This window comes from Antrostomus carolinensis, unplaced genomic scaffold (assembly GCF_000700745.2).
Source record: "Antrostomus carolinensis isolate BGI_N321 unplaced genomic scaffold, ASM70074v2 scaffold38695, whole genome shotgun sequence".
In the NCBI taxonomy this organism is placed as follows: domain Eukaryota; kingdom Metazoa; phylum Chordata; class Aves; order Caprimulgiformes; family Caprimulgidae; genus Antrostomus; species Antrostomus carolinensis.
The window spans coordinates 1-244 of record NW_010314980.1 but is presented as its reverse complement, the minus strand read 5'-3'; positions in this window follow the sequence as shown (position 1 = coordinate 244).

Here is a 244-nt window from a genome sequence, read left to right as displayed (position 1 = left end):
CAGCCGCTGGCAACCCCAGAGGCTTCCCCAGCCCCGAGGCAGAACGGCCACCAGCAAGATGTACGCCATGGACTCCCGCGTGTGATGGGCAGCACCTCCCGCACCCGGCCCCACCGTGGGACGCGCTTCCCCTTGAGGCCTGACCCCATTAAAGCACCATTGTCTGTACTGGGACAGCTCTGAGATTGCTTTGGGGCTCCAGCTGCAGGGTCACAGGATCCCAGAATTGCCCAGACTGGAAAAG